Below are 12,459 nucleotides of genomic sequence, written 5' to 3' on the forward strand. Positions count from 1 at the left end.
ACACACACACCTGAAGAAGTTTGCTATGATTTGCGACATGCAAAAACAACCTGGAGTGTCTGATGATGCAGCAAGATTGAAGCTATTCCCATTCTCTTTGAAAGATAGAGCATTGGATTGGCTTGATTCTTTACCTCACAACTCCATTACAAATTGGGAGCAACTAACTGATGCATTTCTTGCACAATATTTTCCACCTGGAAAAACTCAAGAGCTGAGGAATCAAATGACAGCTTTCAGACCAAGAGAAGATGAAACTCTCTATGAATCATGGATGAGATGGAAGGAATTAGAGAGATTATGCCCACATCATGCCATTCCAAAATGGATGATAAATCAGAATTTCTACACAAATGTCACTCCTGCAATCAGAGGAATTATTGATGCTCAAACAGGAGGAGAATTTATTATAAAGCATGAAGATGAAGCTTATGAGTTATTAGAGAAAATTGCAAAGAATACTCATCTTTGGAGTAGTCCAAGAGGACCAGCTCCAACTCAGAAAAGGCAAGCTGCTGGAATGTATGATCTTGATCCATTCAACATGATTAATGCAAAGTTTGATGCACTTACAAATGTCCTTGCTAAGAAGATGGAAGATTTGAGTATGTTGGTTAGTTCAACATCATCACTGGAAGTTCACAACAAGTGGCTTATGCAGGAAACTACCGGTGTGGAGTAGATTATGGAGAACAAGCGACATATGTTGGTAATTATGGAAACAAGCAAATGGGGAATCCTTATTCTCAAACTTACAATCCAAATTGGAGGAATCATCCCAACTTTTCATGGGGCAATCAGCAAAATCAAGTTCAAAATCGAATTTTCAACCACAACAGTGAGTCAAGTACCATATCAGCAAAATAGGCAACCATTGCCCAATTTTCAGTGAGAAAAATATGAACCCTCCACCAAAAGCGGCAAGAACGAAATTCCACCATGAAGCTTTATTGCATGATTCTTGCCAACCAAAATAAGCATGATGAGGAGATGAGAGAGGTGAAAGCAAGGCTGGAACAAATGCAAACACACAACAGAATGCTGGAAAACCAGATTGCACAACAAGCATCTTCCTCAAGTGCCAAATCTTTTGGAAAGCTTCCAAGTCAACCACAAAATCCAAGAGAGCATTGTCAAGCTATTACTTTAAGAAGTGGTAAAGTTATAAATGATGAGAAGAGTGAAAGCAGTGAGAAGAGAGAAATGAAAAAGGAACGTGAGAGTGAAAAACAAGAAAGTGCGAGAAAAATGTAAGGAGAAATTTGAAGAAAAAGAAGAGAAATATATACCTCCACAGGCCCTACAAGCCACAACTTCCCTTTCCACAAAGATTTCACAAAGCCAAGCTTGATAGGCAATTTGGGAAGTTCTTAGAGGTTTTGAAGAAACTTTACATAAATGTGCCTTTTGTTGATGCTCTTTCACAAATGCCCTCTTATGCAAAATTCTTGAAAGAAATTCTCTCAAACAAGAGAAAACTTGAAGATGATGAAACTGTAGCTTTGACAGAAGAATGTAGTGCTATCCTCCAAAGGAAACTTCCTCCAAAGCTTAAGGATCCAGGGAGTTTTTCAATTCCATGCCACATTGGAGAGTCTTGTTCTACAAAAGCTCTATGTGATTTAGGGGCTAGTGTTAGCCTTATGCCCCTTTCTATCTATGAGAAGCTCAACATGGGAGATCTAAAGCCAACCCACATTTCTCTTCAGTTAGCTGACAGAACAATCAAGTATCCTGAAGGGATTTTGGAGAATGTGCCCCTGAAGGTTGGAAAGTTCTATATACCTGTTGACTTTGTCATCTTGGACATGGAGGAAGATTCCAATATTCCAATTATATTGGGGAGACCCTTTCTAGCTACAGCAGGAGCATTGATTGATGTGAAAGGAGAAAAGCTTACTCTTAGGGTTGGTGAAGAGCAATTAATTTTCAATATTAATAACTCTATGAAGAAGCATCATTCTGAAGCTGATACTTGCTTGAGAGTTGATATTATTGATAAGCTGGTTGAAGAACACTTCAGGAAGAAATATCCAGAAGATCCACTTGAAAATTGTTTGGTTCATGGAGGAGGCATAGACTATGACAACCCTCATGAAGCTGCATATACTCAACACTTAGAGGGAAGTCCACCATTCATTTCTGCTCCAGTTTTTCAACTCATACAAAAGGAAAAAGCAGAATTTAAGCAATCATCATTCAAGGAAGAAGATGCACCTAAGGTAGAACTTAAGCAACTTCCTTCTCAGCTCAGGTATGAATTTCTTGGCACTAATAACACTTATCCAGTAATTGTAAATGCAAACTTGAGTACTTTAGAAGTTGATAAGTTGTTAAGAGTGTTGAGACAATTTAGGAAAGTTTTGGGATACACCATAGATGACATTAAGGGAATAAGCCCACACTTTTGCATGCATAGAATCAGTTTGGAAGAAAATTGTAAACCATCTATTGAACATCAAAGGAGGTTAAACCCAAATATGAAAGAAGTTGTTAAAAAGGAAATTTTGAAGTTGCTTGATGCAGGGATCATATATCCCATCTCAGACAGTACTTGGGTGAGCCCAGTACATGTTGTCCCAAAAAAAGGTGGAATGACGGTGGTCAAAAATGAAAATAATGAATTAATTCCCACTAGAACAGTGACTAGTTGGCGAATGTGCATAGATTACAGAAAATTAAATGTTGCCACTAGAAAAGATCATTTTCCACTTCCCTTCATTGATCAAATGTTGGAAAGACTAGCTAGGCATTCTTACTTTTGCTATTTAGATGGATATTCAGGTTTTTTTCAAATCCCTATCCATCCAAATGATCAAGAGAAAACCACTTTTACTTGTCCATATGGAACCTTTGCTTATAGAAGGATGCCATTTGGGTTGTGTAATGCACCAGCCACTTTTCAGAGGTGCATGATGGCAATCTTCTCAGATTTCATTGAAGACATAATGGAGGTTTTTATGGACGATTTTTCTGTTTATGGATCTTCATTTGATATATGCTTGGCTAACCTTTCTAAAATTTTGCGTGATGTGCGAATCGACCTTGTGTTAAACTGGAAAAAGTGTCATTTCATGGTTCAGGAAGGGATAGTGCTTGGACATTTGGTGTCTAACAGAGGAATAGAGGTTGATAAAGCCAAAGTTGAAGTGATAGAGAAGATGGCTCCTCCTACCAATGTCAAGGGAATTCGAAGTTTCCTAGGACATGCCGGGTTCTACAGACGCTTTATTAAGGATTTTTCTAAAATAGCTAAACCTTTGTCTAATTTGTTAAGTAATGACACACCATTTGAATTTGACCAAGAGTGTTTGGATGCCTTTTGCAGGTTGAAGCAAGCTCTCATCACTGCACCAATCATGCAACCACCTGATTGGAGCCTACCTTTTGAAATTATGTGTGATGCTAGCAACTATGCAATTGGGGCTGTTCTTGGTCAAAGAAAGGACAAAAAGGCTTATGCTATTTATTATGCTAGTAGAACACTGGATGAGGCTCAAACAAATTATGCAACAACTGAAAAGGAATTTTTGGCAATTGTCTTTGCATTGGAAAAGTTCAGACCTTACATTATTGACTCAAAGGTGGTTATATTTTCAGATCATGCAGCCATCAGGTATTTGCTCCGTAAAAAGGAGGCCAAACCGAGGCTCATTAGGTGGATTCTGATGCTACAAGAGTTTGATTTGGAGATTAGAGATAAGAAGGGAGCTGAAAATGTAGTTGCTGATAATCTTAGTAGGTTGAAATTGGATGGTGAAGAATTGGATGAAATCCCTATTGATGAGTTTTTCTTGGATGACCAACTTTTCTCTCTTGTTGCTAAACTACCTTGGTATCTGAGACTTTGTGAATTATCTATCTTGTGGAGTTTTACCTCTAGGTATGACATGGCAACAAAAGAAAAGTTCTTGCATGAGGTGAAGTTTTATAGATGGGATGACCCTTTACTCTTTAGGAGATGTTGTGATGGTCTAATTAGAAGATGTATTCTGAAGAGGAAATCCAGTATTTTGCATCATTGCCATGCTTCGATTATGGAGGACATTTTGGCATCTCTAAGACAGCTAGTAAAATTTTGCAAGCTGGTTTCTTTTGGCCAAATCTTTTAAGGATGTGAGGAAATTTGTGTTGGATTGTGATAAATGTCAAAGGAGTGGAAATTTGTCAAAAGAGATCAAATGCCCCTAAATAATATTCTTGAAGTGGAATTATTTGATGTTTGGGAATAGATTTTATGGGGCCATTCCCTCCTTCATATGGTAATAGATACATCTTAGTTGGGGTTGACTATGTGTCAAAGTGGGTGGAAGCTATTGCAACTCCAACTAATGATGCTAGAGTGGTAGTAAAATTTTTGAAGAAATTTGTCTTGAGCAGATTTGGAGCTCCTAGGGCTATAATTAGTGATGGGGGTTCCCATTTTTGTAATAAGCAATTTGAGAGCTTAATGAGGAAGTATGGTGTAGTGCACAAGATAGCTACTCCATACCATCCTCAAACTTCAGACAAGTTGAAATTTCTAACAGAGAGCTCAAGCATATTTTGGAGAAAACAGTGAACAATTCTAGGAAAGATTGGTCTATCAAACTAGATGATGCTTTATGGGCATATAGGACTGCCTACAAAACCCCTATAGGAACTACTCCCTTTAGGTTGGTGTATGGTAAGTCTTGTCATTTACCTGTGGAGCTAGAACATAGAGCATATTGGGCCATTCAAACCTTGAATTTTGATCTTAAGCAAGCTGGTGAGAAAAGGTTGTTACAACTTAATGAGCTTGAGGAATTGAGGATGGATGCTTATGAAAGTGCCCGTATTTATAAAGAAAGAACTAAAGTTTGGCATGATAAGCATCTGAGGAAAAAGGAATTCAAAGAAGGTGATTCAGTTTTGTTGTTCAACTCAAGATTGAAATTGTTCCCTGGAAAACTCAAGTCAAGGTGGACTGGTCCATATAGAGTTTCTAAGGTTTTCCCTTATGGAGCAATAGAAATTTGGAGTGAAAAATCTGGGAATTTTAAGGTCAATGGGCATAGATTGAAACATTACATAACTGGAGACCCAATACTAGGAGCAAGCTGTTACAAGCTCTCCAATCCCTCACCTCTTTTCAGTAAAATTCATGAAGAGTCCAGCTAAGGACTATAAATTAGCTCTCTTGGGAGGCATCCCAAGTCCTTTTATTTTACTTTTGTTGATTTACTTTCATTTTCATTAATTTTGTTTTTATCTTAAATCTCCCCAAATTCAATTTTTGACATTGTTAAATTTTGTCTCTTGTAGATGTAATTCATCGAAGAAAGGCTGGTGAACTGTTGGGAAAGTAATTCTTAACTTGAAAAAAATTTTTGTCCTACAAAAGAATCGATAAGTTTTTCTTTGCATAACTTTGTCACGGGAGGCTGCGATCACAGTTTATGCAGAGGAATGTACATTCTGCAGCAAAATGGCTTATGTTTTTGATGAGGCTGGATGTATTTAAATGGAGGAAGGTTGGTGAACTGCTGAAAGCTGCAATCTGGTTATTGCAAAGGAAAACTAAGTACATTCTCGCAGAGAAAAATAGAATCTGTGCAGATCACTTGTGTTTTTGGTGAGGTTGGGTGAATAATTTTCTAATATTTGTGCTTCAAATGATATTATGGTGGTAAGTGAGTCATTTTTTGCAGTTTCGAGCTCCTTTGGGGTTGTAGGATTCAAGGTAGAAATGTTGCATTTTTCTTGGCAAATCTTGGAGACTTCATTTCATCATGTGTGGTTAGATGCAACTTCATACAGATTTTTTTTTATGGAGTTTTATGTACTGAATGTTGATTTGCAGAATTTGAGTCAAAATGGCATAGCTCTCAAAGGTCTTTTACGTAAAATCCATTTTACATGCTTGTGTGATGCACTTTTGATGAACTTTGAATATATTGATGTGTTTTTGATGAAAATTTCTCATGGTATGTGTTTCCTAGAATTATATTTCATCATTCTCGGGTATTTTTCACACTTGCAATTCATGTTCTATTGCATTCTTGATTTTGTTGAATTGCGCATAAGCAACTGCATAGCTTATGCGATCCTGCATAACCAAAATTCTTGCCATTTTTCACCTTTATTGCAAGTGCATAAGGAGAGTGCATAGCTTATGCAACTCTGCATAACCTCATTTTGTCAAATTTCATATCTGTTAAAACTTGCATAAGGTGAGTGCATGACTTATGCACTTCTGCATAACTTCAAATCCTTCATTTTCTCTCTCTGCCGAAGTTTGCATAAGGTGAGTGCATGACTTATGCACTTCTGCATAACCAAAAATCCAAAACTCCAATTCTGCCGAAGGGTGCATAAGCAGAGTGCATAACCTATGCACATCTGCATGACCAGAAACCCAGAAAAATCACTCTTGCCGAGGGGTGCATAAGGAAGGTGCATAAGTTATGCACTTCCGCATAACTAAGAACTCCAAAAATACAACCTTGCCGAGACCTGCATAAGCAATGTGCATAACCTATGCACTTCTGCATAACCAGAAATCAGAAAATCCCAAAAGTTGCCGAGACCTGCATAAGCAATGTGCATAGCCTATGCACTTCTGCATAACCAAAATTCTGAATTTCAAAACCTGCCGCAGAGTGCATAAGCAGAGTGCATAGCTTATGCACATCTGCATGACCACCAACCAAAATTCAAAAAAAAATTGCCGCAGAGTGCATAAGCAGAGTGCATAGCTTATGCACATCTGCATGACCCAATTTTCTGAAAAACCATTCTTGCCGAGAGATGCATAAGGGGAGTGCATAACTTATGCACTCCCGCATGACTTCGCTCCTCACCATTTCAGGGTCACCGAAACATGCATAAGGACAGTGCATAACCTATGCACTTGTGCATAAGCATTTCTCTGAAATTTAAATCCTTTTGAAACATGTACAAAAGAGTGCACAGGTTATGCATAAATCATTTTCCCCTTATGCAGTCTCCTACAACCCGATTCAAATTCATTTTCAGCAAAGAACATTCCCACCACCTCCACTTCCCGACTCTTGAACCCCACGACCGCCCTTCAACCTTCATTCTTTCCGGCATTCTCGCCGTCTCTCTCCCATCTTCTCCACCAGCGCTCTCATCACGAAAACCCTAAATCCCCCTACATTTCCATTTCCCCCTATCTCTTCTCCAATCGACCATGGATTCCCCTCCACATTCCCGCCCCGCCTCTCCTCTCGAAGTCTCTCCATTGTCTTCGATACACCCCCCTTCCAATCCTCCACCACAAACGACACCACCACCACCTCCACCAACCACATACAAACGCAAAATTAGGTCCAAATCCGTGCGACCCATGTCCTCTGCTCCTCCTCTGTCCAAACGCAAAGACCCACCCACCCCATTTTCGGAGCCACCTCCTAAAAAGCCAAAAGCTCCAGCCTCTACACCTTCTTCCAGTAAAAAGACAATTTCAGCAGCCCCATTTGTATCAAAGCTACCCTGGCCTCTCCCTGATACAATTCAAAAAGCCGCTTTCAAAAGACTCAAAGATAGAAGGGTACAACCTACTAGGTATATATCTGCTGATGCTCTACAATCTCTGGGTTTATTTGACAATGTAGTTGCATTACTTGACGGTATGGGTTGGACAGAATTTGTGCATAAGCAAGAGGTAGTTTATCCAATTCTAGTTTTGGAGTTTATTTCTTCATTCTCTGCTACCCTCAACTTGCATGATGTAGACCATAAGCCAATTATGACATTTAGATGCTTGGGGCAAAATAGAGAGCTGTCATTGGATCAATTTCATAGCATTTTTGGTTTTGCAATTGATGGGTTCTTTAGAGTACCACATACTGGAGTAGAGGTAGCCAATAAGGGCATCTGGAATCCTGCCCAATTTTGGAGAATCATAACAAACCAACCTCAAACCTTCTCTGCTGGTAGGTCCAAAACATCCCAAATCCTTGACCCTGCACTTAGGTTTATTCATAGGCTGATGGCTAGCACCATATTGGGCAGAGGGACTAGTTCTGGTGCTGTGGGCAAATCTGAACTATTTATGTTATGGTGTGCATTTCACAAAGTTAGGGTGTCTCCAGGTTACTTCTTTTGCGAACATGTGCTGCATATTGCCACCAAATCCATTGGTGACATTGTTTTGGGTGGACTCATTACTGTCATAGCCAAGCATTTTGGCTTTAATCCTGCAGAGCACTCAATCCCAGCACTTGAGGACACTTCCTATTTTGATGCTGCACACTTAACCAAAACAGGGTTCCATTTATCATATTTTGATACTGGCCACCCTGCAGCAGAAACTGAGCCTATTGCACAACCAGAAACCCAACCTTTCACACCAGTCCCACAGCACCCTACTACACCTACCCCACCCCTCGGCCTACTCGGGACACTCCGGCTACCTCACTCGGCCCATTCCTCCTACAATTTGAACCTACCTCATCCACACCTCCTCCATTCAACACTAAAGCCTTATTCACCTACCTTGCGGGCTTAGTGATGATATCTACTTTGTGGATAGGAAGCTTGTGATGGTCTTGATACACTAAAGGATCGTCATGATCAACTATTTGACCTTGTCATGGAAACCAGGGACAAACAGAAGAAGCGAAGGAGATGGTGAAGCAACTCATGATCTTTACGGGCATGCCACCCCACCTCCATCACCTCCTCTGCACCATCATTTCGACAGTGAAATGACCCTTAGCAACATCCTTGGACAAAGGAAAAACAATAGACATAGATTAGTGTTTAGTTTACTTTTGTTCAATCTTGTAGGACCTTTTCTTTGTAAATATGTTCAAACATTTATAGTTTGTTTTGGATTTTGTTGATTTGTTCTAAATTAGTTTCTTTTAAATTCTGTTTCCTTTGAAGTTTTATTGAATAGCTATTACATTAGTCTTCTTTGATTTTTATTGCACTTATTGCCTTTTTGTACATATTTGCCCATACTCTGTCTATATTTCCATACTTTTACTGCTGGTTGTACATTTCCCCTTGCAAATTCCCATGCAGCAGCTTTTTGTATACACTGCACAGCTATGAATTTCCTCATGCATAACCTTTGCATAGCCTGTGCAACTCTTTCTGCTACTTCTGCAGAACTGCACAGGTTGTATTTCCCTTATGCAACTGTCCTGCATAGCCTATGCAACATCTATTGCCTCTTATGCAGCACCGCATGGCTTATGCACCTTACCTATGCACATGTTCTTGATGAAGACTTAACTCTGCATAACACATGTGCGACTTTTATGCATCCCTTTAACTTGAATTCTCATACCAGGTAACTCTTTCTTTTTGTTCTTATTTTTACAATTCCTGGTCAATATTATTTGCTTTGAGTTTTGGATATCTACTGTTTGAGACATTGAGGACAATGTCTAATTTTGAGTTTGGGGGTGCACATTTTGATTTTTTAGCTTTATTTTTCACATTTTGAGTATAGGAACATCTCATCCCATTTCATTTACATATATTGTAAATATTTTACATATACATCCATACATACATATACATAACACATTTACACACACATTATATATCACTTAGAAATTATACACTTTGCACACAAATAGACTTCTTCCATTTAGTTAATGCATTGCTCATTTTTAGGAATCATGCATCATGCATTAAAATCTTTTGCCAAATCCCTTGAGTATTGAAAAGTTGCCTATGAGAGTGATTTGACTTACCTTTAGTTGGGTTTGTGGATTGAAAGTTTCCTAAGAGGTGCAAAGTTTTGAAGTGTCTATCCCTTGCCTATATCTTCTTAGCCAAAAAGCCACCCAACTAGTCCTTTAGAGATTGGAGTGTTTAGAGGGAGTTATTGGATATAAGGTAGTCAAATGATGTCTCACCAATCCTAGAACAAATTTTCTAAACCTTTCAAGGCGAAATATCAGCTTATACTTGAAAAGAGAGATGATTAGGCATTCTTTGATTTAAACCTTCTCATTTTAAACCTTTGACCCTTTTTCCTAATTAAAATTGACCTTTGAAAACCCCTTTGAGCCTTTTTATCCCTAATTTTTCTTGAAATCCTTATTGCTACCTAGCCAATGAACCAAACACTCCAACCCTTTTCATGAGAATAATATTGAATATTAGGTACACTTTCTAAAAAAAATAAAAATAAAAATAAAAAAAAAGAAAAAAATATACAAAAAAAAAGGAGAAGAAGTGCTTGTCATCTTGTAAAAGTGCTAGTATATGTGTTTTTCACTATTGCCATTCAAAATGAAAGAAATCCACCCAAAGTATTAAAAGAAATGAGTTTGGGGGTGGCATTTTTAGGGACAATCATCAAAAGAAAATGCAAAATACAAGTCTAAAGTATCAAAATGTCCCTCCATTTTTATGTGTTTTGTAAACTATGCTAGCACTTGACAATTCTCATTGTGTACTTCTCTCCTCCATATACAAAAAAAAAAAAAAAAAAAAAGAAGAAAAAAAATTATAATAAAATAAGAAGTGTACCTTATGTTTAAAAATTGAAAATATTCTCATGCTTTGAATCCTTTTTACCTATCTTTCTTCTTAGTCTCATTTTGAACCCCATGGCCCCACTACATCCCTAAAAAGACCTTTGATCTCTTGATAGTACTAGCTACATTAGTGGAGATAGGAGTAGGGAATTTGCCTATGGGATTGAAAAATTATTCATTCATTCATTCAATTCCATCATTCCATATGGAGACACTTTGACTATTGATTGTTCTAGAATTCCTTTTGAGCATGACTCTCTCTTTTGATTGGTTGGTTTGGGGATTTGAATGATAATTGACTTGATGGCTAAGCGGTGAAAGCTTGGATAAGCATTAAATTCTTTGCATTTTGAAGGATGGGTATATGGATTGTTGGTATGGCTAAAGGTGTGTTAAGTTACCTTAATGAGTGATTTTCATAACTCTTTGGATAAGGCACCCTTAAAAACTTTGCACCACATTTTAAAGTTTGCTTGAGGATAAGCAAAAGCTTGAGTTTGGGGGTATTTGATGCACATATTTTGCATAGTCATTTAGGTCTAATTTCACAATCATTTTATTTGGTTATTAGTCATTTTTAGCTAATTTCATTAGTTATTTAGTTAGTTTTCCATAATTGTCAACTTTGGATTAATTTTTGCTTTGTTTTGTAGGAAAAATGGTGTTTTTGAAGGACTAAAGAGAATTTTGCCATTGAGGAGTGTCTTCTACAGCAAAAAGATGCCAAAAGCAAGTTTTCAAGCTAAAATATGCATAGACCAAACTGTGCATAACTTGCCGCATAAGCTATGCAGTTCTGCATAAGGAGGAAGAACACTGTTCCAGAACCAGCCGAAATGTGCATAAGGAGACTGCATAGCTTATGCACATTCTCACCTCCCTTATGCAGATTCACGAAATTGTGCATAACCTATGCACCAAGTCATGCAGCTTCGCATAAGTGACCCAGAACCAGCCGAAAACTGCATAAGGGACTGCATAACTTATGCAGTCCACTTATGCAGTCCCATAAAGAGTTCATTAATGAGCTGGCAGGAGATTCCCTCAAATAATTCCTCCTAGAACATACCATTTTAGGGCTCCATGTCAGAAAAATGCTATAAATAGTCCCATTTTCTCATTTTAGAAAGGGGGGCAAGGAGCAAAGAAAGAAAGGAGGAGGCTAAGCAGAATTTGAGGAGTCATTTTCACCTTCCACACCATTTTTAACCAAGATTTGCAGATTTCTTCCTTGCTTTACATTTTTCCATATTTCTAGTGTTTAATTTCTTACTTCTTAGCTTAGATTAAAGCTTTATTTCCATTTAAACTCATCATAGCTTGTAAGCATTATGGATAGTGAGTAGTTTACTTTTGATTCTGGAGTAAGGGTTGTAATATTTGAGATATTTTGTGGATTTTGATTGGGTAATCCATATTTTGTGGTCTTAATGAGTTTTATTCATTTCTTGTATGCTTAATGACATGCTTAATGTAGGATCCCATTGAGTAATGTTCTTAATCCATGGTTGAAGCAGAAAGGAGAAGACCTTGTGATAGATAATCAGAAATTGGACTTAATTAACTTAGACCTAGAAATAGGCTAAGGATTAAGAGGATTAACATTAATTAAAGAACTTAATGGGTCTTAATTAATTCTAAGTCCACAAAGTAGGATTAGTTTGATTAAGGCACTCTTTGTCTCACTCGAAAGGGAATTCAAAGGATTTAAGGATTAATCTCCTTAAAACTCATAAGTTTCATAAGATTGGACAACCAATTTAAAATCCCAAAATAGCTCGAATATGAAATCCCGAACTCCGGAATCGCCTTTTTACCATTGTTAATTTCTAATCGAATTTAATCATTTGCCATTTTAAATATTGCCATATTTGAACTTGCTTATTTCAATTTGATGCAAATCTTAGTTTAATTAATACATTGTTGAATAGAATATTAAATTTGCACATTTAGATTTCATACTCCATTA

The 12,459-nt window shown here is 37.6% G+C and overlaps 1 non-coding gene across 1 annotated transcript; it reads right to left on the reverse strand.

Annotated features, from left to right (window-relative positions):
* Positions 1-211: 211 nt before the first annotated feature.
* On the reverse strand, positions 212-318 carry LOC131170811 (small nucleolar RNA R71). The gene has a single exon (XR_009141578.1). It is a non-coding gene; the product is annotated as a small nucleolar RNA R71 (small nucleolar RNA).
* Between the last annotated feature and the right edge of the window lie 12,141 nt (positions 319-12,459).

The sequence above is a fragment of the Hevea brasiliensis genome, chromosome 11, assembly GCF_030052815.1.
Source record: "Hevea brasiliensis isolate MT/VB/25A 57/8 chromosome 11, ASM3005281v1, whole genome shotgun sequence".
Classification (NCBI taxonomy): domain Eukaryota; kingdom Viridiplantae; phylum Streptophyta; class Magnoliopsida; order Malpighiales; family Euphorbiaceae; genus Hevea; species Hevea brasiliensis.